The 25093-nt window shown below is 40.9% G+C and overlaps 1 protein-coding gene and 1 long non-coding RNA gene across 3 annotated transcripts in view; one reads left to right on the forward strand and one right to left on the reverse strand.

Annotated features, from left to right (window-relative positions):
- The window catches only part of SUGCT (succinyl-CoA:glutarate-CoA transferase), a 714296-nt gene that overhangs the window by 476976 nt on the left and 212227 nt on the right, over nucleotides 1-25093 (forward strand). The gene's annotated exons all lie outside the window — the stretch shown is intronic.
- On the reverse strand, nucleotides 353-24579 carry LOC140613149 (uncharacterized). Its single transcript, XR_012014285.1, has 5 exons — nucleotides 24118-24579; nucleotides 15869-15995; nucleotides 14764-14849; nucleotides 12491-12663; nucleotides 353-2351 (listed from the first exon to the last, which is right to left on the reverse strand). It is a non-coding gene; the product is annotated as an uncharacterized lncRNA (long non-coding RNA).

The following is a 25093-nucleotide window of genomic DNA, read 5'->3' on the forward strand; positions in this document are numbered from 1 at the left end:
TCTGTCTTCAGAATGTTGCAAAGTTTCTCTCAATGGATTTGCTATTCCAAATTCTTCTCTTTAGATGATACCAACTGTGATGTAGTAGATTTCCAAGTTCTAGTTCTGGCTCTCACATACACTAGAAAGAAAGTTTGACTTTTTGATTTTTCAGTTTCCACACTTAGCAAATGGGCCTACTATCATGTGTCCTCCTATGAGAGAGTTGTTCTGATGTATGTTAGGAATAACATGGGCTTCCCAACCACACATATATGGGGAAAGTATTCTTGCTGGCTCTGTGATCTTGAGTGAATTTTTGAATCTCTTTGAGCCTTGATATCTTATTTGTAAAACAGTGATAATGGTAGTGTCTACTTAATAGGATTATTGTGGAGATCAAATTAGATAATATATGTAAGTACCAGAGACCAGGGTGATATATATGGGGTAGTTTCTCACTGCATGTTAAATTCTTTCCCTTCTTCCTTATAATATACGTACTATTATTATTTTACTCTTTTATAAACTTTATTTTATTTATATATGAATCCTTCTAAAATGGCATTTAAGACCCTTAGTAAAAAATATAAGAATAATAACCATGGCTTATGATTATATACCCAATACTTGAGAAATTAGGGCTAATTTGATCCAGCACATTTACTGATCTTTTGCCATGCATAGTACATTGGACCAGTGGAGGAGAACCGATCTCTTTCTAAATTCTTAGTGAGTCCACATTTCAAAACTGGGAAGATTTTTGTTTTATTCAGCTTTTGTTTTATTTTTAGCAAAACAAGAATTCATTATTGGCAATATAAGGGCTGTTACTTGGTGATAATCATTTCCTTGGATTAAAATAGGAACATTGATCATATTTTAAAAACTGAAATTCAACTGTTTGTAGAGACTCTCCTTCTAGAGTCTAGAGGTCTTTCTTTGGGAAAGGCTGCAGAATATTGATCTCAAAGAGACACGTGGAAGGAAACATTTTCCCAGCATGCATCTGTGTGAGACTTTAGTACACATACATTCATTGAAATAGTCCAACCTGTAAATTTTGAAGTAATCATTTTAATGTGGTTGCATATCTTCAGTCCCTTTAACTCCATTCTTAGAGACCTTTCCTTTATTTGCTTTGACCATCAGGAGGCTAAAAAAGTGAATCTGTGACCGATTATATTCACCTGTGATACTTCAGCTTGGGTCTTATTTTTCTTGGCCCTCATTTTTAGAATTTGTTTTTTTATTAGTTAACTCATAAGCTTTGTTGAGTAGGAGGAGTGTTAACATAATAAATAGATAGATACATGCATGCATAAGAAAAAAAAAATCTAGTTAAACCTTTTGTTAGAAGATATCTAGTTCCCAAATGGGCCAGACATTACCCGTCTTAAAAAGAAAAATGGATCAACTTACATCTCTTCTGCTCCCTTTTGGAAAATGCAAATCCCAAACTGAGTGTTTGGAAATGGGGCATTCTTAGAAGAGACCAGAAAATCCCTGTGATTCTGGATTTCCCTTGGGATCAGAGTGCTGGTTTGAACAATAATCCTGATTTTTAGCAGCTTATTATATGTGGTTCCGCTTTGCGCCAAGGGGCTTTATTTGTGCTTATAACTTCAAATTCCGACCATCAACCTCCATGTTGCCCATGTCAGTTTAAGATTAATCATGGTAATTCTCAAGGCCACTGAGTGCATGTAAGCATTTCCATCTGAATCGACACTCCTCCTCTAATCTAGAATCTAGGCTGGGGCGGCAGGGGCGGCAGGGGAGGCAGGGGAGGCTGGGGAGGCTGGAGAAGCTGGAGAAGGAAGTTGACTTTGGGAAAGGACAATCATTTCAGACGTTTTTCCTGAGCACGGTTGGTTCTAGGAGCGCGAGGCTTGACTTCCCAGTATTAATAGTACAAGCGGGCACTTTCATGTATCCTTGCTGTACATTCCTGGCTCATACATTTTTATAGTCAGGATACATCAGATTTAGTAATAAAACTCCAGAACGAAGATATGCTTTGAGGTGTAATTCCTTTTCCAACACAGAAAAATGAAAAGGTCGTGAAGCTATAAACATTCTCCTGTTCAAGGAAAACAAGTTAGCATCAGTAAATTCAGTCTTCCTTAGAGTGCTGTTTGGGTGCCCATATTGCATCATGAGGGTCAGGAATGACTTAGGAAATTTTCCATGTAAGGTTGCCCATGGTGAGATGATCGCAAGAGGACTCAAACACCCTAGGTGTCCTTATAACAAACTTTAGGAAATAAGAGTTCTTGGGCCTTTGTGTGGAGCGCTGGTTTTCTTTTCGATCAGATGCTATCCCTACATCACATGTGCTCCGTTGTTTTGTTTTTCTTGGGGCTGCACTTCTGGGAAGGAAACAAAATTACAAGATATACTGAGTTATATAGTAGAATTGCATTACTACTACTATAGCTTTTTTTTTTTTTTTTTTTACTATCTGCCCAGCTTTTCTCTAAGTACATTGCATAGATTATCTCACTTAAATATCACAATCCTAGAAGGCAAGCATTATCATTATCTTTATTTTACAGGTGAGAAAACTAAGGCACAGACAGGGTAAGCCACTTGCCCAAGGTCACACAGCTATTAAATAGTAAAGCTCATTTTCTGATCTGGGCAGCCTGTGTGCAGAGATGCTACTTTTAAACCACTATCACGGAGCTGCCTCCTTAGTCATTTATTATTGTTAATATTTTATACATTCACATTGCATTAAAGCATTGTTAGAAACCTAGATTACCCCTCCCCCTTTTAAAAACAATATGCCCCAGATTTGTAGCAGCATCTCTGTGATGCCATTTGGATGATGATTAAGATCATACTGATGTGTTACGATGTCTAAGCATATGTGTATCATACGTCTGATAACTAGCATTTACCAATACGCTTTGTCAGGCATTGTTCCAAGTTCTTTACCAGCATTAAAACATTTAATCCGACTCTTACTTAGAACTTCTATTGTCATTAAAGATAATAACTACCTACTTTACAGAATTAAGTATGTTAATGTATGCAATGTGTTTGGAATGCATGGCATAGAGTAAATGCTCAATAAATGCTAGCTGTCATCCGTATGTAACAGATGGGAACTCTGGGGTGAGATACTTGCTCACAGGCACACAGCTGGTTAGATGCAGAGTGGGCTCTGAACTGAGGCCGTCAGGCTCCAGAGCCCAAGCTCACCTACCACACAAGCAAGAAAAATCATACTTCTATGAATTCTACTTTTGTTTTTACTTGCACTGATAGCCAATCAGAACTGAAGCTTTTATTTTACTAATGAGAAGCAGTAGTGTATGAGGAGTGAGAGGACGAGATCTAGAGTCCGCCTGTCTAGATGGAAAGATCATCTCCATCCCTCGATAGCTGTGCCACCTTGGGAAATTTACCTAAACTCTCATTGCCTTGGGTTTCTTATCTCTACAGTGGGGATAATTATTCTCTCAGGGGCTTGCTGTGAAGATTAAATGAGAAAAACCTGTCTAAAGCTCTTATGGTAGGTCATAAAATATGGTAGTATTCGAATAAGAGTATTATGGGTATTCAAAATAAACTTACATTTGCATTTCACAAGTAGACTTTGAATTTTCAAGTCACAGATAAAATCCCAGGAGCCCGATTCAATGAATACTGTCTTAGACTGCAAGCCAGAGAGTGGGCTGTAACGAAGAGGGCTTGAGGAGGAACAGGATGAGCTGCTTACACAGCTGGAGGGGCTAGTGGGGCACTGGCTGGAAAATGCCAGAATGATCCAAATTGCTACATTGATTATGGGCACTTAGAAACTGTGTTTAGACAATTTATTCTCTGGTTATATGGGGAGTCAAAATTCACTTGGCCTCGGTTATGACTACTTTCCAGACCTAAGATAGGAGGATGAGACTAAGAGCATATACAATGACTTTCTTCCACATCTTTGATTCCTTTAGTCTTGGACAAGAAGCTAAGTGGTACAACCTTCCTGCAGCAGTCAGCATGCACATTTGTTGTTACCTCCCAGTCTTACCATACACCCAGCATTTCTAGATAACAGTCATGGGTGCTGTGGCTTATACTTTTGATTTTTATTAATTTTTAATTTGTTTCTGTTGGATTTTGGATGTCTTATCTATGCTAATTCATACGCTTAAGATTTTTTTTTTTTCCAGTCCTTGCTCTCTGAAAGCCTACTGTTTCCTACAGGGAATAGTTCTGGGAGGGGGGAAACTGATAAATAAAAAAGCATAAACAAACCCAAGGCAGTGTTTGTTTCAAAACCCACTCCATTATCCAGTTGACTTTGAGGGATGTTGCTTCATTTTTCTTGCTTTCTTTTAATTTTGTTGAGTTCTGCATTCAAGACGACAACACGTTCCCATGTGGCTACAGCCTACTTCCCCAGTCTGTTTACAATGGCAGTTCAGAGAATATTAATAGATGCTCTGCTAAAAGCGTGTACTGCTTCACATTAGTTTGGGACACACTGGCTTGTGTAGCACAACTAGGCTTCTTCTCTGCTGAGCTTCTTGCTAGCCCAGTGTACTCCTCCATTGCTAGGAGGAGACTATCATGTGTTTATTTTGCTGTGGCATCTTTGTTTCTTGCAGCATCTTAGAGCTGGTGTTTGAGGACCATGCTCTGAGAAATGCTAATTTATAGGGTGGTCATTTTTATAGGTGGACATAGTTAGAGAAAGATTCCAGAACTTAATGGTACTTGTGCTATTATTTTTTAGGGTTCAAATAAATGCCATACCACAGCTTATTAAAAATATGATAATCTTGAATTCAGAAGTTACTAGAGTGTTTTCCCCAATATTGAACTTAATAAAAAGAGGAAAATGACAGAAAAGAAAAACATAATTAATTTAAAAACACACTCTAATTCTCTAACAAATCCTGAAGCCACCAGAAATTGAATCTAACAGGATTCGTATTCTATCTGCAGACAGAACATTGAGAGACACCTGGGGTACTGCAAGCCCCTCAACCATCAAAGATGTTCTTGCATTTCTTCTTCCTCTTCCTTCTCTTCCTCTTTGTTCTTCTTCTATGTATGCAAGACCGTACAATACAGATTAACAAACCACTGATAATTTTTTATAATAGCGATTGAAACAAAAATATTTCTGGAACACCCCCAGGGACCCAGAAAACCATTTTTTTTTTCCTGAATCCCCCAATCCCAGGACAGTAAATGGGATGATCTATTGCAATATTTTAATTCACAACCTTTAATTCTTAGGTGGAAAGAAATTAAATTTTTTGCTGTCATGAAAATAAGAAGATAATATGTCAGAAAATTCAAAGGTCTTGGTGATTTCGTTAAGTTCAGATCCCAACAGGCACTGGATCTGATACAGAGTAGCCACCTGACACATGTTTGTGGCATGAACTTCATCCTATGCTTTGGCTTCCCATCTGTTCACGGGAGAGGTACACAGAACACAGAACCTCTTCGGTTCCTTAGAGCGTGGACATATGGGCTCTGCAGTACTCTGTGGTTCCTAGATTGTCAGGGAACATACAAATGTCCTTTGGGAGCAAAGGCAAACAATATTCAGTTTGCTGTATATAATAAGAAGACCAAGTATGGGACGCCTGAGTGGCTCAGCAGTTGAGCGTCTGCATTTGGCTCAGGGCATGATCCCAGGGTCCTGAGATCGAGTCCCATGTCGAGTCCCACTCCCTGCATGGAGCCTGCTTCTCCCTCTGCCTGTGTCTCTGCCTTTCTGTGTGTCTCTCATGAATAAATAAATAAAATCTTTAAAAAAAAAAAAAGACCAAGTACAAGCCTTATTTTCAAAATTAAGTCTCCTTGCATTGGCTTTCTCCTATTCATTGTATATGACACCCTTTCAAACATGAAGCCATGAGCCCTCTTTTCTGCGCAGAAAGTAAAGCAGATTGTTATTGCTCTAAGAAGAGTCAGTCTGCTCTAAGTCTTTTTTTTTTTTTAATTTTTTTATTTATTTATGATAGTCACAGAGAGAGAGAGAGAGAGGCAGAGACACAGGCAGAGGGAGAAGCAGGCTCCATGCACCGGGAGCCCGACGTGGGACTCGATCCTGGGTCTCCAGGATCGCGCCCTGGGCCAAAGGCAGGCCCAAACTGCTGCGCCACCCAGGGATCCCCAGTCTGCTCTAAGTCTTGAAAGTTATCCACCATTTAAAATGTTTGATATATCATTAGCACTTAATTAACTTTTGGAAACAGGAACAGTTACCTTTCCCTCCAAGGCCTCTTTTGTATATTTTTTATTTCAGGATGACTATTAAAATGTCAAAAATATAATAAATACATAACTGCAAAGTGAATGCCTACTATTTACTGAATGCCTACTATGTACCAGACACTACACAATACGTTTGCAGATTTATATGTACGATCTTCCTTATTCTTCAAAGAAACCTGAGAACTAGTTATGAGAAATTCGTTTTGAGAAAATCAGGGCTCAAGATCAGATGATTTGTGCAAGATCCAAGAGCTAGTAAATGATGGAATAGGACAAACGCAGTTGTCTTCAGAGAAAGTGAAAAGTATTTGGGGAATAAGTAGTCCATTTCAAGCGTGTGGTGGACTCTGTAACTGTGGGATTAGTGGGAAAGGGGAAGATTGTGAAGGTGGCAGTGGGCTAAGGGTCTTTAGGGTCCCCGAGCAAGGGTCTTACGTCGAAGTGGGGTGTGATCCCCTTTTCTATCTTGCACCCCGAGGACAGCTTAAACCTTAAGAGGTATTCCATTCCAAATGGTTGTGGGCTTGGGGACAGCATATTTATCAGGATATCTTTCTTTGTTTAATGTTGGTTGTCATGGCAAAGTCTAGGTTTTTCCATTTTCAGATAAATGCATGAGATATTCAATAAAGTTTGCAGTTCAAATATGAAAAGGATATCTTTAGTGGATTCAAGGTCAGGAATAGTTAAGATTGTTCTTCATGCCATGCTACAAAGCAAATGAATATTATGTCTTTTTTGTTAACTACTACTTTATTTTTCACCTTTGTTTTACTTCTTGCTTAATGTTTGAGAAAAAAAAAAAAACATCCTACTGTTTTGAAGAGCTCATTCCTAAAGACTGGGGTTATGTCTTTAAAAGATGGATGAGCACCATTTTAATGTCTAACAGAACACCTTTGTCATACAGGGACTTAATGAATGCTCTTGGATGATCAAGGGTAGATGAAAGCATTGGGAGGCCATCTAGTCCGAGGCTTTGAATAAGATCTCCTCCAAGGTTTCTGTTGGGCTTGAAGCTTTATGCTTTCATGCTATCTGAAGTTTGCCCATGAAATGTGTGCTTTTGACATATTTTTAAAAGAAGAAGTTTTGATTCTCACAGTAGAAGAGCTCAGATGTCCAGTAAAATTCTGATATAAATTTAACTGGTTGAATTTCTTTTTAAAAAATTATTATTTAATAATAATACTAGGGAAGAAATAATAGTCAACTAATACTGACCTTTTCAAGGAAAAAAAGAAACTTAATTACTTAAAACAAGTCACTGTAGATCCTTACTAAGGATACCATGTATAAAAATAACCCCTAGTGGTATTAGAGTTAAATTTCCAAATCTGAGAAGATTTAAATCAAAACATCTCAGAGATTTTTTCTTCAGATCATTGTCTATAAGTTGATTCTAAATATTGAAAAACCAATAACCACATACATATTTCCAATAGAAAACAATGTCTGTGCTTTCTTGATGGTTTCAGTGACATGCCCCCTGTGCTACTAAAAAAAAAAAAAAAAAGTAAATTCTTATTTCTTACAGTTTACCAAGTTTTGAAAATCATGTCTTACTTCAGATTTTTCATAAGTATTCCATCAGATTATCTCAAATATTTTTCTTCCTGTTTTTAGTTGCCTTGTATATACTCAAGACAAAAAATATATTTCTACTTTATTATACCTTTGCTCTGTAATCACATTGTATATTTCTTGTAATCCATTTAATTATTTTTCTAGAAGCCATTCTTGGAGATTTCCACTGATTTCCATGTTCTAATTTTGACCAATTGTTTTCTAGGCCTGTTGCAAAGCTAACATCCCAAGAAGTATTTTCAAAGAACTCTTGAATTGCTTTCAACATTATATACCAATGATGTCTTTCCTTTTAGTCTTTTTATTCCTACTCAGAGTACTACTTGACATCTCCTCTTAGATGTCTAATAAACATCTCAAATTTAATTGATCTTCCCTCTAGACCTGCTCTGCCCACAGTTTTCTTCCTCTCTGCTTGTGGTGGCTCCATGCTTCAAGTTGCTCAGGCCAAAAAATCCTGAAACCACACTTGACTCTTTCTCTTGCACTCCGCATCCAATCCAACAGGAAATTCTTTAGCTTTCCTGCCAAAATACGTCAGAATCTAGCCAGACCTCTGCTGTGACCATGTGCATCGTTGAAGTGGTAGCCATGCTGCTCTCTCAGAATTGCACGTGACCAAATGATTTTGTTACCATTAATAAACTGGAACACTTAGGCAGAGACAGCTAGCTTAGTAACATGTCTTGATTCATTCTGTTTTGAAACCCTCCCCTTTCTTCCCCTCCCCTCCAAAAATACAAAACAAAACAAAAACAAAAACAAAACAAAACAAAAAAAACCATTTGGTGGCATTTGGTAGCTATTTTAAAATAATTTAGGGATTATCAAATAGTCGGGAACAGAAGTAATTGTTGAGTTCACGTCATCAATTAATTGTGTAGTGACTTAGGGTTTATAAAGCACTTCATGTTATTATATCATTGGATCTTCATAGTCTTTCTAGGTAGCTGTTTTTATCACTGTTTTGCAGATGGAGACACTGAGGTTTTGGAGTCTAAATGATTTGATCTCAACCCGCTAACGGTGATGACATCAGAATTGAAGTCCAATTTTTGTGTTTCTAACTCTCTCGTGCTTTCTTGTTGTTGTGCTTCTGTCTTCTGGGAGGCATAATTACGATCAGTGGTCTGAACTCAGACATTTTCACTGAGCAAAAGATGGACACCCTCATAAGTGGAGCTGTCCAACACTAGGCTGTGTCCCAGGGCTGGCTGGTTTTCTCTCTGTGGTGGTGTTTCGGTGGAGGTGGACCCCCGCGCCCCACCCCCTGGAAGCCCTGCTACCTCCACCACCTCTCCCACACTGGGCAGGAATACCATGGGAATCCCACATTGGTTAGGTAGCTTTTTGGGATGCCTCCCACATATCTTTTAAGGGATGAAATTCTCTTATTTATAAAGGCCTACGAGCATGCCTGCTTCTATAGAAACCCATACATCAGAGATAGTGCCAGGCCTCTTGTATTCTCATTTTAATAGAACTGTTTTTTATTAAATTATTGAATCTACTAAATTATTAGTCATGATTGCTTCTGCCTTCTCTATTAACTCTTTAATATTTAGTATCTTTTTTTTGTCCATCCTAGAGTAGGCCAGTATATCCATAATGAAAGTTAACCAAGTTCCCTGACAAATAGTTGAAAAATATATTCTGTATTTCATGTGATATGAAATGATATTCATCTATTCATTTTTCTTCATTTATAGTAAAACATTTTGTATCAAAACCTAGATGAAGCAAATCATTTTGACACTTCTATTATTTATTGTTTTTGTGTTGACTGGTTCTTACACATTAGAGATAAATGACCTTTCCATCGGGTTCCAATTCATGACTTCCGTTTTGAATTTCTTTTAAGATTTATTTATTTATTCATGAGAGACACAGAGAGAGAAGCAGAGACATAGGCAGAGGGAGAAGCAGGCTCCTTACGGGAGCCTGATGTGGGACTTGATCCTGGATCCTGGGATCACGCTCTGAGCCGAAGGCAGACGCTCAACAGCTGAGCCACCCAGGCATCCCCTGTTTTGAAATGTTTGATGGATATGAGAACATATTTTTATGACATAGGTTTTAGAGTCTGATAAGAAAGATTTATTTTATTTCTACGATCAAGATGAAGTAATTCTTACCTCTTATTTCAGATTTTGTCAGCCAGGCAAAGCATTTTTAAAATTCCTTTCCCAGGGGGGATCTCTGAGTGGCTCAGCAGTTTAGCACCTGCCTTTGGCCCAGGGCATGGTCCTGGAGTCTCGGGATCAAGTCTCACATCAGGCTTCCTGCATGGAGCCTGCTTCTCCCTCTGCCTGTGTCTCTACCTCTCTCTCTCTCTCTGTCTCTCATGAATAAATAAATAAAATCTTAAAAAAAAATTCCTTTCCATCAGGTTTATTTGTGATGTATCACCAGGCTAATGATTGGTTTAAGGTCAATGTTGGAGACCTGCCTTTATCTCCAACTAGCTCTCTTCTCCTTGGGCATCAGCACATATGGACACCATAGGCTCATCTTTCAGAATGGAGAGATGCTTTTCTCCCTTCCCTTTCATTCATAGTCATGAGTTGCAGGTATTGCAGACACTAGCTTGATGTGTAACTTTTGTCCTAAAAGCTGAACATTAGAGTATTTTGGAGAGTAACAAGTTAAAGACATCTGAATGATTTTAGCCAATGTGGGGTACAGATGAAAGAAAACAAGAGGAAAACCTTGATGCTGAAGTTGAGGTCTAGGTAGAATGACTTTTATTTATTGGATTAAAACATTTGGTTTTGGAAAAAAAAAAAAGGAAGTCTTAAATGAAGAAGGGAGGTTCCATGTCAAAAGAATGATGGTATTTCTTATTAGTAGACTTGTCACACTTTATATGATTTTTTTTCTTGCTATGTTACTTCCAATTCAGCTTTCAGAGTTGTTCACAAAGAGTTTGTACTTTTGATTGTAAGTTTACACACTAACAATGGGATAATTTGAAGCCCTTCCTCTATATTTTACTATTCAATGAATGAAAAAAGAATCTGACTTCTACAAATTGTTTGGTACTCTCAGGATAGAGACGTGGCCAGTGTCCAATTCCCATACTCATATGATCACAGGAATGGTGCAGTGAGTGAATATACCACTCTCTGAATAAGGCTGGCCAGGATTCAAGCCATGGTGTGCGGGAGCCATGGCCATAGCTAAGATGTCACTGTGCCCATCCCTTCCCAACTCTGTGCTCCGTGACATCTCCTTGGCAGCTTGAAATTCCTTGCTGGGAGTATTTATACCATGGGAACCGGCAAATATTACAAATCAGAACTCTTCCCTGACCCCAAAGAGCTGGTTGGTAAACATTTACCAGCGCAACCCTGGTTTGACGAGCTCAACTTATGTGACTTTGTTCAAGGTATTTGACCTCTCTGAGCCTCATTTTCCATCTCTGTAGAGTGTGGGAAGCTGGTATCTACTTCACGAAATTTTGGAAAAATTTACACGAGATAACTGAGATGGCATGAAACTTAATTAATGGCTGTACTAATGATGTTAATGATAGAAATAATAATTTCAAAGACAAATAGGTAATTGGTATTAATTTACAGGGCTGCCTTAGTGTTAGCTAAGTAGCAAGAGAAGCAAGATTGCAAAATACTGGGAGAAATTTGTATTTTTAGGTGGACATAGTCTCGGTGAGCTCTTTCTCTTATCGGTCTTTAAACTTTTTTGATTTAATTCAGCATCTATTTTCAGTATACATCATATGGCAAACCACTATGGTAAATAGAGTGAGGAGTGTGTTTTGTATTTTGCAGTCTGTTTCCTTTTGCTATTCTGAAACAGTAAAACAGTTCTAGAAGTAAGCACCAACAATTTATCATGTGTTTTTGTTCATCCTATCTTCTAAGACATTTTTAATATATTTATTTATTTATATATATAATACATATTCTATACATTTTTGTTATTCTGTTTATTATCATAGTAGTTTGGGAAATAAATGGGAAGCAAGAAATCGAAGATACACAAAGAAGTTGGCAATTATAGCCTTGATGCTTTCTCCCTATTGTAATAGAAAGAACGCTGTGAACAGGGAGCTTTTCCATGTTTGTTACTTTGTTGTTGTTATTTTTTCCCTATCTTTCTCCTTGTAAGGATCAGTGATAAAAATTGGTGAGTGTGGATACTCTTAGTGTCAGCTGGAGATGCTAGGCTGCAGTTTGCTTTCTTGCTTGTAGTTTGAGAGGACAGAGGCTCAAGGGTGGAGTGGGTGAAAATAGATACCTAAAGAGAAGGGACTAGGGGCCTTTGCCTACCCAGCAAAGAACAGGGGAGGCTGGTCTTGGCCTGTGAGCCAGCCTTGAGGCTGTTTAGAAGGGGTTGTGAGGGAGGTTTCCTAACATATGGAGCAGTTGGAGAAATTTGGAGATAAAAGGAAGAAGAGTGTTTCAATAGCTTGAGGAGAAGGTAACAAGCAAGGAAAAATCAGAGATGCAGGATGTGAAATGAAATGATGGAACTTTCCATCTTAATGTAGACCATCTGGTCATCTTATCTTTAAAGCAGTGATTTTTCAGACATTTTTCATCTTATATCACAATGACCATATGTCCCAGATTTCCTAGATTGGGCCAGATGTCAAATATTTTCACCATTGTTAGATCATTGGTCCCTAATCAGGATTGGAAAATATGATCACTATTCTTACCTCTTCCTCTCCCAACTTCTGTTTACCTTTATCACATTCAGTATCCAGGTAGTTAACAGCCATCTCTAAGCAGCTGTCCAAAGCAGTGGTTCCCAGATCCGACTGTGTATCTGAATCATCTGGGACATTTGTTAAAATACTGGTTTCTTGGTACCTGCTCCACCTTTATAGACCTGCAAATTTAGATACATTAGGATCTGGAAGATATTCAGATGTCTGTCTATATTTTTAACAAATATCTTATGTGGTCATGGGGCCGCTGGCCTTTGGATAGGCTTTTAGAACCTGTGGACCTATCAAGACTATTCCCACCTTCCTTCCTCTGAGCATTGCAGAGCCTCTTACAACAGGATTTCTCTCACAGAGGGTCCTTTGACTTCTGGAATCTTTGAACACCTGAAATTTTAATACTAAATTTCGTTGTATGGGCCCATAAGCAATTTCCCAGGAGAGGACCACAGCTTTAATCAAGTTCTCAATGGAATTAATGGCCAAGAAAGGTTGCAGACTCAGGAGTACGAGATCACTCAGAAGATAGAAGGCATTTTTTCCTAATGATCTCAGACTTAACTGCCCTCATGTTTTGTTTCGCTTTGTTTTGTTCGTAATTAACCATATCTAATTACTGATCTAATAGGAGTCTCTTTCCTAGGTTTAAGGAAAACACACACACATACACACACACACACACACACACACACACACACCAACGACTTATTCTAAAACAATGATTCTTCTTGCAGACCAGTATTAATTTACCAGCCAATAACATTTCTGTGTGTGTGTGTGTGTGTGTGTGTGTGTGTGTGTGTGTTGAGGGTGATGGTTTGTTGGGTGGGGTGATCTGATCACCTAATTTAACCTCCTCGTTTCCTGGGCTATCCCTGCTCAGCCCTCCTTTGCTTACTGCTTTCCCTGTGTATCCATTGAAACAGGTTATAGATTTGTGATCCAGTGAAATCCTGTCTGTTTTAAACTTTGGGGTTAATGCTCTCCAGCTGTGTTGCCTCAGCTCTGGGGAGACTTCTTCCTTGACAAGCATTTGTGGTTTAAGGAGCCAAGCAATAGACTAGAAATTCAGGGGTATGAGTTCTAACTCCGGGTCTGCCCTGACACAGCGTGTGACCTTGGGCAATTCATTTGATCTCTGTCCAAACTCTCTGATGCTTGATAACAGGATTTTCTAGAAGTCTCCCTGCCAATAAAGACATATGGAACCACTCCTTGGTTCCACAAGGGAAGGCTACACTTCATTATCCTTCAGGCTTTTAACTCTCTTTCTCCATTTGCCCGCTTTCCCATGCCAGGGACTCCTGAGTCTTACTGTGAATCTTTTCCCAAGTCTTAGAAACTACTTTCTTATTCTTCTTTCCAAAAATGCGTCAGCCATGCTACTCTATTTCAGTCCACCCCAGGATTCCAAACTTTGTCCCTGGTTGCATACCCCACAAAACGAAATTGCCCAGGTTGCCACAGAACAGTGTGGATTGTGCAGAACAGGACTCCTCCATGGATTTCACGTGGCTACTGTACATATGAGAGAGCTGAGTTTCTCTCTCATCTCCTCCACTCTACAAAGTACAATTTATTGCTTTATGAGCCTCTACAAATCATTTTTATACTCCCTCTACTTTTTAACATCTCCTTTTATAGAAAATGATTAAGTTAATAAATTTTATTAAAAGCAATACAATTCCAAGAATTTTTTTTTTTGGAGAAAATATGCACTATTTCAGCTTTTGGACTTTGTTCGGAGATCATTTACTCTGATAATATGTGTCTTTTAAGTTTTGGGAACACACACACACATATTCCAGTGTGTAATCAAGAGTTTTGCAGGGTGGCAGAGGAGAAAACAATGTTCTGTAAGGAACTTTTAGATTCCTGATAATGCTTCTCCTTTTAGAATACAGCTGGGGCAGTAGAATTGTGAGGATTTCTCTCTTACTAGTATCTTGCTCTGCCTCCTGCTCAGGATGCCGTGTCCTTCTTGACATTGGGTTTTGATGTTACAGTCACTCTATGTCTGCTGATGATAATTAAAGGTCCTGGGACCGAAATCCTAAAAAGAGTCAGCGTGTGATTTGAGGGAAATCAATCAAATGGATTTGAGTTCCCCAAGGAGTGGAGTAACTTTCTTGTGTGCATTAAGTCAGACACCGTCTGACTTGGAGTGGTGATGGTGGTTGCTCCTCTGGGATGGAGAACCTTCCTTCCCCTGGATGCCCCCCTCACTCTCTACTCGGTCTGAGGCTGCCCCCAGAGCCCCTCACCTTGACATGTCTCTCCAGTGGATTCCTTCTTCTGTGGCCCATCCTCCTTTCACTCTCCGCCAAGACCTCTTGGGGTAGCTGCCCACCTGGAAACAATTTGATAATCTAATATCTACATATACTTTCACTGCCAAGGAAGCATATGAAAGTAACAATACTAGTTGCATTATTTACTGTGTGCTAAGACGTTTCACAATGCTTTCCATGGAACTTTGATGCAGTCATTACAATAATCCTGTGAGGTCTTTTTTCCACCCATGACCTATATGCAGAGCACAAAAACATTCAGGTGATTGGCCTAGACTCACCCAGTGAGTAAAGGCAATCTGATTGGAGACTGGGTGCATTTAAATGATGTGCTCCATCTTGTGTATTTCCTTATCTCTTATTTCTCTGTTTTTTAAGTCAACTCTTCGCCCACTGTGAGGCTCAAACTCATGACCCTGAGATCAAGAAGCGCATGCTCAATGGATTGAGCCAGCTAGGCGCCCCTTGATGTGCTCCAGCTCTGAAAAAAAAAGCCAGATGCACTCTTACCTGGGGCTTTAAAACTGTGATGGGGAGCCCCCAGGCACAAGAAGAGCTGCGCTGAGGGAGACAAGAATTTGGCCAGGGGAAGAAGCAGGTGGACAGGGCTCTGTCCCTCCTCCTGCTCCTCTCTCTCTCTCTCTCTCTCTCTCTCTCTCTCTCTCAGGCACACACACACACACACACACCACATGTGCACACACACGAAGCTGAGCAGATATTCTTTTATCTGTTTTCACAATGGACTTCCAAGTAATATTTCCTTTGAAGAGTCTCTCTGTGAAATACAAACAAGCTTTGAAAATGACTGCTTCCTACCATCCCACTTATCACAGGGCAGTCTTATCTTTTCCCCCCGATCTGGAAATGCTAACATAACTCAGATGGTAGCTGAGGTCACCCTCTTCTCTGAGGTTGCCCTGTCCTTGGAGATCTAAATAAAATTGTCTCTAGCACCCATTTCCTATCTCGGGCAAGGTTCCAATGCCATCCCCCAGATTGGGGCAGGCTCTTGAACCTGCAACCTATTTGCATGGGCAGTGTTTCCCCGGGAACTCTTGACCTCCCTGCATCCTACCTCCCTCAGCTGCCTTCTCCTCTGTGTTCCTCTTTGACCTGGAGGGGAGCTCAGTCCTTTTTCCTGGACTTGCCCTCCCACTTCATCCTCAGTTCACTCCCACAAGGAACTGTTCTGTCGTGAAGACCTGCAGGCCACAGGGGAGGGTACATATCCCAGCAAAACATTTAAATGGAATATTAAGCATCCTTGTTCTTAAACCAAGTTAAGTCACTTTGCCACCAGGAATTTTTAATTAACTGCATTCATGTGCACAGCGGGTCCGGGGCTTCTCACTCCCGGTTCGGTTCCTTCCCCCCTCCTTCTGCCCCCCTCTCCCCCCTCCTCCCCGTCTCTCCTGTCTCCCTCCTTCCCTTCCCCTCTTCCTCCTCTTCTCCCTCTTCCCCTCCCCTCCCCTCTCCCTCCTCCCCACCCTCCTCCCATCTCCTCTCCTTCCTCTTCTCCCTCCTCCCTTCCACTTTCCCTTTCCCCTCCCTCCTCCCTTCCCCTCCCTCTCCTCCCCCTCCTCCTCCTCTTTGCCATCACTCAATTCAAAATTCCTCTACATTTCCTTAACTAGGTTTTCTTTCCTGCCTCTTGTTCACCATGTCTCCCAGAATCTCCCCTTTTCCACCCCAAGCAACGAGCATCAGGGTATTTTTGTAGACAAAGACAGTTTTCTCTCTAGAGAAACTGTGGCGCAGGCAGTGGAGAGGGTCTCCCCCAGCTCCATGAACACAGGGTAGCCCTCCTGGAGGTAGGGAGCCAGCGGATTTGCAAGCCCATACCAGAGGCTACTTCAGCCCTTATTTACTGAAGCAGAGTCAAGGGGCCTTGCATAAAGGGTGGGTGAGCAACCTGTTTCCTGAGCGCTTAGTATGGAGTCCTCAATTAGTAAGCAGATGCTCAGCATCAGGCACTGTGCGAGGCACCTCGCAATTTTTATATAATTGAAACCTCATGCTCCGTGAAGTACGTATTTCTGTTTCCTCTTAACCAAGGACAGGGGAAGCAGCGTGCCCCAAGTCTCCCGGCTGGAAGCTAGAGCCCCCTGCAGTGGGCCCTGCACCCATGTCCCATGCTCTTAACTATAGCCCTACGCTGTTCAACCACCTAGCGGTCAAAAGAATACTTCTTTTCCTAAATGTCTCAGTCCACCTTCTGGCATCCTTTGCTCCCCACGGGAAGTTCCTCAGACTCCATGTCTTTTTCCTGCCTCCTGAGAGACTCTGAGGGATGCAACTATTTTCGGCTCCCTTCTGGGAATATGTGCTTTTTCCAGTATACGGCAAAGAACTGAGCTTATCTGCAAGTCATGTTAACTGTATATTTAGATATCTGTATCTCTAAATGAAATGTGCTAAGTAAACTTTTTTTTTTTTTTTTAAACAATAATGACAGAGCTCATGGGGAAAGGGCCCAGACAGTCATGGGCCTAAATCCTGGTTTTACATCTTCTTGTGTATCCCATGGCAAGTTGCTAATCTTCCCGTAGCTTCCATTTCTGTGTCACATGCACAGTAATACCTACTTCCCTGCTGTAGTGCTTGATCCTCAGGATATGCTTAATAAATGGTTAAAAATGCTTAATTCTTCTCTTTCCTTTTATAGTTCTAGCAGAAATTCTCCTATCGGCATATGCACTCAATATTTGCTCAAAATACCAAGTGATTTCAACATTGAAAGTTGAAGGAAGGTGATAGGGGAACCTATTCTATTTTTTCAGTTTTCCTTTGTAGGCACCTTGTTCTTATAAAAAAAAAGGGTAAAAATAGAGGTATTTCTAAATGCTGACAAGAGGAGGCCTGTTATCCAGCTCCTACTCTTGGTGAAGACTGAAAGGCATGCAGACAAGAAGATCGAGGTAAAAGTGAGACCACGAAGTGAGACCACCTTTGCGGGGCTGGCTCGCAGGACAGCCCTCAGACTGTGTGAAGGAGTTGAGGATGGTTTTCACATCCTCACACGTGAGGCCTGTGCTCATTCGAATATAGTGGTTTACTGACTATTTGGGATTTTTATGTGATCAACATTTACTATGTTGAGTGATTTTATTTCCAGATTTACTGTATATTAAATATGTTATTTAATGGGCTCATTCAAATGCAAGGTGCTCACCACAGCTGAGTTGAGTGACTAGAACCAATCCAAGGACTTGACAACGATCTTCTCTCAATAACCTTTAGCACAAAATATCTACACTGCACTTGTCTAGAACCACTGATGAGGCAGATATGATTCAGTCATCAGACTCTGCCATTTAATTATTCTTCTCATATTTGTGGTTCCTGTCAGGTGAGACCAGCTGCTTCAGGCCTGCTGGCTGGGGCCGGCACACCCAACGGGTGTTGGTGTCTTGAATGCAGAAATTTTGTCTGGCAGCAAATCCTGCTCCAGCTTAACATCCATAACTACAAGCTAAAAGGGAACCTATGCCCAAGAGAGTGTGCATTCTCCCTTCATGTTCTAAATGACCTCTGAGAATGAACAATAGGAGCAAAAAATTTGAAATCTGATCTCCGTGTATGCACACTTGCTACATTGGCTCTCAAACCTTGCTCCCCATCATGACTGCCAGATTCCTAGATGCCACCCCTTAGAGGTTTTGATTTGGTTACCTCAGGATGGAATCCAAAAATCTTGACTTTTCAAAAGCGTCTTTCTTTTTTTTTGGCTTTTTATTTCAATTCCAATATAGTTAACGTACAGTGTTATGTCAGTTTCAAGTGTACGACCCAATGATTCACCAAGTGTATATATTACTCAGTGCTCATCATGATGAAGGGTATTCTTAATCCCTATCACCTATTCTTCTTGAGTATTTCTGTAGAGAGAGTGCTTCTCTTTCAGTTAACTACATTACAGACAATCAGTACATGCACATAGCTGCTTCTGCTCCTTTTCTACCTCTGAAGTACCTCTATCCTTCCGCCTTTTCCTCCTTCCTGTCCAATCCCATGTTGTTTCTTTATAAAAGTTGTGTTATGAATATTGTTGCGTTTCCATGGGCTCTGAAGTGGAAGAAGGAACTGCCATGATAATCCACATAGATCACTCTTAGGCAGGGATCTCAGTAAGTCTGATTTGCCTAAGCAATGACTGGATTCTTGTCCAAAGCTCTCCTTACTCTGCTTGTCTCTCTTGGTCGGGGAGGAGTCCAGTGCAGGTAACAGAATTGATGGCAGAGCCTTAACTGTCCTCCTAGAAGCCTGTCACCACCTCTGCAGGGAAACTGATGATAAAGAAGCTATTGCTGCCAGAGTTCTGCTTCCTCTGCTGCCCCAGGAAAGCAACAGTGGCTACTAAGCCAGGAAGGGCCTAATTCGGGAACAACACAATCTCTGGCAGAAAGTGGGATGCTCTACACTCTGCTTCGCTCTCCATGTGACTCACTATTTGAAATCAGAATTTCATGTAAGTTCCTCTGATTGGTGGAAACTAAGTCTTGCCTGAAACCCTAGTTACAAGAGTGTCTTGGAGTTGTTGTGTTTTTTTTTTTTTTCCCCAAATTTTAACTCTCCAATCTCTTGCTAACTAGAAGGGAGCTAGAATAGATCTTGGACCAATATATTCCCAGCATCTGCTAATTCCCTTGCAGCTTGAATGTTTTCACTTCATTTTATTATATTTTCAGAAGTGTCATCATTTAAAAGTTAATTTGGGTCCTAAAATTCTGCGAATACTTTATTATAGTCATTGTTTCTGTGAGGGGGGAAAAACATTTCCAAGATCAAAAAAACATTCTTATCAATATATTTTTAGATTGAAGCTCTTTATAATATGAAGACTGCCTTTTTGGAGAAGCTTTCTTGTTACATATATGTAAATGCATATGTGTAGGTGTCTATGTGTATGTGTGTTCTATTAATGCAAATGACCTTGACCTAGTACATATGCTGTCATTATTATTGACAATCATAATGATCAACTGGAAGCCCTGCCAAATTCTGAAGTGCCATAATAATTATAGTGGATAGCATTTACTGAGCACTAACTTTGTACCATGAACCATGCTATATGTGTCCTTATATTTAAATTCTTAAAATTCTGAGTTAGGTATCATTATTATCATCCCATTTTACCAAAAAAGAAACAGAGACCAAGAACTTAAGTAATTTGCCAAAGATCCATAGCTGGTAAGTGGCACAGCCAGGACTCAAATCTAGTATTCAAATCATCCAACAAAATTCATATTAGTATAATTTTAGTATAGGTGTTTTATTTTAATCTAATACCAGATGGCATAATTTGTTCTTTCTCCATCTTTCTGCCTCTTCGCTGCTGTTGCGTGTATGTGTGTGAGTTCAGTTTTGGACATGTTAAATTTGAGGTCCTACCCGGGGAGGTGGGGGCATTCTTTCATCTTCTCATCTTTGCTTAGAATGAAATTTAAGATAAAAAGTTTATTCATCTACAGTTCCAAAAGAAATACTAACCCACATTTGTCCAACTGGTAAGCAGGAAAGGAGAATGTATAGGTTCACAGCTCATCAGAAAGTAGAACACTTGTGATACTTCACCATCTGGTGGTCAGAAACTCAAGGGAGCCATCTGGGCACTAACTAAGCAAAGACCATGTTATTGAGGTACCTTCTTCCTTAGCTGAGAATTCTGTTATAACTTGGCCATTAGCCAGTTCTGAGGACGGCTGGCTTGCTGTCATGTGCAAGTAGAATTCTCAGTTCATGCTCTAATCCGTGCAGATCTTAGCGGGTATGCCAGTCGTGTGCATTCCTGCACTCCACGGTTCCTGATCCTGCACTTCTCCACTGCAAACCATTCCCACTGCGGCCGTCATGACCCTTCAGTCATATCAAATCATATTTCACACTCTCGACCACTTGCCCTTTCTGAATTCTATCCCCCCATGACATCTGGAAGTGCACACCCCCTTCTGGTTTTCCTTCTGCCCTTTTAGTCTCCCTTCTCAGGTACCTCCTTAAAAGTTCTTCTTGTTTTGTTGGTCCTTAAAATTGAGTTATTTATCAGGGTCCCGTTCTTGGCCTTTTGGGTTCAATGAGGAGCTCTCAGCAAGTCTTAGTAGTTTCTAACTCCTAACTTCATCCCCAAGGAAGAAGGATGATTAAGTGGGATTAAGGGCAGTGACATTTATTAGATCCAGGTGCAGGGGATTCTCTCTCTCTCTATATATATATCTCTTGATTATTACCTTATATAGTCCTTCTCTTCCTCCCATGAAACTGGGAGTGATGTGGATTTGGGGGGCCATTACTACCAGGGAAATACCTTATCCCAAGAATTCTTCGATGCCTGGATAAGATGGTTTCTACCATAGACCATGGGAAAGGTACCTACTTTGTCTTCTTGTTTACTTCAGTCTACTTTGCCTTTGACACAGTTTCCCTTGACATTGGAGTGGTCACATACAGAAGACTGAGACTTGTGTTTCATCTTAGGGCAAATGCACTGAACAGCCGTCTCAGCCTATTTTAAAGGTTCTAGATCCTTTGTATCCTATCCATCTCTGGCATTAGAGCATGGGTGGTCCAGCCTCACACACCAGGCCACTTTCCATAGTGGTGAAGGTGCTGTGGTGAAGTGTTACAGTGGTAAAGCATATGCTTTGACCTGGTCATAGTTCTTGACTCTGAGTTTGTATTTCCTTGGGGGAATTTGTGATGGGCGTTTGAGGGTGAAGGGTAGAACTTGGGAATTCTATGGCAAGACAAAGTTTGGGGTTCCGGTTTTTTAATATCTATTAATAGATTTCCATCATAGTCATGGCTAATAAGAATTACTTCTCACCCTATATATCCTTCTTTTGCTTCTAAATAGAACTCAGCTACCTTTGTACATACTCGCTTTTCCAACATTCTTATCTTTAGTTGAATTGTCTCTATTATATACCAGACACATGTAGTCCTCCATCATCTGGAAATTCTTCCTTGGACACCCCACAGGATCTTAAACATGTCTCAACTAAACTCAGATCTTTTCTTCTCTCACCCCCTAAATTTGCCCCTCCTCTTCTGGCTCAGCAGGAGCAGGCACTTTAGTCAGAAACAAGCCTAGGTATCTCTTAGCCCCCACATCCAATCTGTCATTAAGTTAGAGAGAACGTGGATGGTAGCTCCATTGGATCTGCCCTCTCTTCTTCACTCCTGCTTCCACTGCCTTCTTTAGGCCATCATTTCTCATATGTTTTATCACAGTCCTAAGAGGTCTCCCTCTCCCCATCACTACCTTACAGCCTCCAGGTATACATGGGATAGAGGCATCTGCTTTCAATCTTTCAGAACAAGACCCAAAGCCCCCATCTTTCTCCCCTGTAATTATCTCTGTCCTCTCACTGCCTGTGCTGTGCTCACCTGCACAGCATCCAGTCCCAAAGTATGTGCTTTCCACCTGTTTTGCAGGAAAAAGGGGACTCAGCCACTGCAGCCAGGCCGCTACTCCCTCTGCCCCTACTGTCCTCACCCTGAGGGTACTGCTGCTCAGGAACCTCTTTTCTTCCTGGCCTCTCTCCTTGGGACTTGTTCCTTCCATATCATCATTTAGCACCTTTTGCTTTTCTCTGTTATAGTCCTGCCTCATCATATGATAATTTTCCATGTACTCACCTGTTTACTCATCTTCTATGAATCTGTGATATCCTTAAGATGTGGAGCTAGGCCTTTTTCAGGTTTACCTAAGCCTGGTAAAGTAGGGGACCATACAGCCTGACACTAAGCATACTTTGTGTCATTTAAATAAATGAATGATATATTTTTCCAGAAAAAGGACTTGTGTGCCATCCCTCAGAGATTTGTATTATCTAAACATTTTAGCTCATCATTTGGAATCAAGAAGTCTCTTATATAGAGAATAAGTAATGAACCAAGAGCAGAGAGAAAATTCTCTCTCCCTAAGCATCATTAGAGTAGTTGGAGAGAGCGTCACAGAGGAAAACCTTTGAGGATAGCCTTAAAGGTAGACTCAATATGCCAGAGACACAAGAAGCAGAGGGACTTTCAAGTTATGGCTATCAAGATGATGTTTGCGGGCTGGTGCCTGACTGGTTCAGTCAGTAGGGCATGTGACTCTTGATCTCAGGGTCTTGAGTTCAAGTCCCACGTAGGACATGGAGCCTACCTAGAAAAAAAAAAAGTGATGTTTGTGGACCTACACCTAATCCTGTGTGGCTAGAATAGGGAGTAGGAGTGTCACAGGAGGAGGGGGTCAATTTTGAAGGGCCTTGGGAGGGAGAGTATGTCATCTGAGGGCACAGAGTCTTTTAGTGACTAATTTGAGAACTGAGTTATTTGAGAATGAGCCAGGAAAAGTATTGTTCAAAATTAGTATCAGGGGGCACCTGGGTGGTTCAGTCGGTTGAGCGTCTGCCTTCAGCTCAGGTCATCATCTCAGCGTCCCCGGATCAAGCCCCATATGGGACTCCTTGATCAGTGGGGAGTCTCCCTCTCCCTCTGTCCCTCCCATGCTTGTGCGCACACGTGCATGCTCTTTCTCTCTCAAATAAAGAAATAAATAGAATCTTAAAAAAAAATTAGTGATCAGAGTTAAAGGTGGCCTCATCCATCAGATTACATATCATGAACTATCAATCTTGTGAATCTGCATTATATATTTTATCCAAATGTAAAATTTGCATTACATAGTAAATATCAAGGGACGAAAATATCCATGACCCTTTTCAAAGATCTGTCAACCCCCAACCAGAGCTCCATTTGTAACCTGCAGAGTTAGAATAGAAAGCTATGGTTTACAAAGGAACATCTCCATTTTTGAGGCCAGTTTCAGTGAGGGGAAGACAAACCCAGCACTTCAGAGGAAGGAAGGTTCCAGGGGCGGCCTGCTTCTATTTCTCCTGACTTCTGCCCTCATGCTTCTTTTTTTTTTTTTTAAGACTTTATTTTTTATTTATTTATTTATTTATTTATTTATTTATTTATTTATTTATTCTTGAGAGACAGAGAGGCAGAGACAGAAGCACAGGGAGAAGCAGGCCTCCTGCAGGGAGCCCAATGCAGGACTCTATCCCAGGACCCTGGGATCATGCCCTGAGGTGAAGGCAGACGTTCAACCCCTGAGCCACTCAGGGTCCTCTGACCTCCTTATTCTTGGTAGAAGCCTGCACTTAGCCATCGAACGTCCCCTACTTCCTGCATCAGTTAGTGTCCTTCACTCTGCTTGCCATCACTTCTCCCCCTTCCTCTGTGCCATCAGGACACTGCTTCTCTGTAACGGCCACCTCACTCCACCTGCCATTCCACTCGGCCCAAACCCAGAGTTGTCTGACACCAGCCACCTACCTGTCGGGTCACATGGAAGGAGGAAGGCCCTGTCCTGCTCCAGGTCGGCTCCCAGGAAGCAAGGAAGTAGATCCTATCCTCATTTCTCTCCTGCTTCTTCAATTCACACTAAAAATGCCTTCTAGATTTATATTGGCCATCTTGTAATATTAATCTAGCTTCATGAACACTGTAACTCTGTGCTCTGAGTGCATCCATTAAAAAACAAAATCTCAGATCGGATAAAAAAAGCCTTCTCTCCTGGTCATCGCTGCTTGGCCCAATATCTGAGAACCGTGATGCTATTTCCTAGGAAAGAATAAGCACAAAACAAGGACAAGCAGCCACTAGAAAGAGCAGACCTCGGATTGCAACATCATTTGTGGTTAAAAAGGTTTTGCACGTGCACACTGGTAACATGGGGACCTACCCTGGGACTTCAGGGCTGTCTTTCTCTTGTTCTCGCTTCCTCTCTTAAACGGAGACGAGGGCCCTCATGACCCGATCGCGGTGCAAGTTAGAAAAGCAGAGACAGAATGGAACATTCTTTTGAGTACCTACTCTATGCCAAGAACTTTCTGAACCCTCATGACTGAAAGATAATAAGATACACGGTCCGTCCCCAAAGAGTTCTCAGTTTAGGAGAGAAGGTAAATTTGCAACAAATACTTAAAACATTTTAGAATAGAGGACGCCCAGGATTCTGAGCTAACAGAATGGGAATTGGTTAACTGGTGACTCTGTGTGTGTGTGTAGAGAGAAAGAGAGAGAGAGAGAGAGAGAGAATCTCATTTGTTCCATATGAAAATCCCACGAGATAGTAATATCTCTGTTTTATAGACTAGAAGGTTGAGGCTTGGAGTGGCTGTGTAATTTGACCCAGGTCATGTAGTAGGTGCTTCACTGGACATTCACACCAAAATCTGTCTGACTCCAAAGTCCCAAGTTCTTTTTTTTCACTCCACTGGCTCCTGTTTCCGTAAGCCTGTGTCCTGGG

Source organism: Canis lupus, chromosome 21, assembly GCF_048164855.1.
Source record: "Canis lupus baileyi chromosome 21, mCanLup2.hap1, whole genome shotgun sequence".
NCBI lineage: Eukaryota > Metazoa > Chordata > Mammalia > Carnivora > Canidae > Canis > Canis lupus.